The 359-nt window shown below is 29.0% G+C and overlaps 1 protein-coding gene across 1 annotated transcript in view; it reads left to right on the top strand.

Moving 5' to 3' along the window:
- Positions 1-359, top strand: part of LOC119586132 (mitogen-activated protein kinase kinase kinase 7-like) — a gene marked incomplete in the record, with an annotated part of 88,760 nt that overhangs the window by 3,409 nt on the left and 84,992 nt on the right.

The following is a 359-nucleotide window of genomic DNA, read 5'->3' as shown; positions in this document are numbered from 1 at the left end:
TAGCAGTATTTCTTTTACTTTTGACCAGCTTATAAAGTCTAGAAAAGCAAGGTTAATATGATTTATTTACACATCATATTCATTAAAGATATATTATGCATATGCCTACCCTTTTGGCTGGTACAAAAAGGCAGAGAATCGCTCCCTACAGATGTCCATTTTGTGGTAAAAAATAAGTCATTTCAAAAGTAGTTTCTGCATCTAACTAATACTGAAAGTGGGAATGTAATTAATGTGATGAAAAAATTATATAAATATATATGTTCGTCAGATATGATTCATGAAAGAAAGAAAACTTGTAAATCTTGTGAATTAGTTTTATGTGATTTACTTGGCCAGAAACTTTAAATTATTCTCTC

The sequence above is a fragment of the Penaeus monodon genome, chromosome 21 (assembly GCF_015228065.2).
Source record: "Penaeus monodon isolate SGIC_2016 chromosome 21, NSTDA_Pmon_1, whole genome shotgun sequence".
In the NCBI taxonomy this organism is placed as follows: Eukaryota; Metazoa; Arthropoda; class Malacostraca; order Decapoda; family Penaeidae; genus Penaeus; species Penaeus monodon.
Note: the sequence above shows the minus strand (reverse complement) of the source record. Positions and strands in the feature narration are given on the sequence as shown.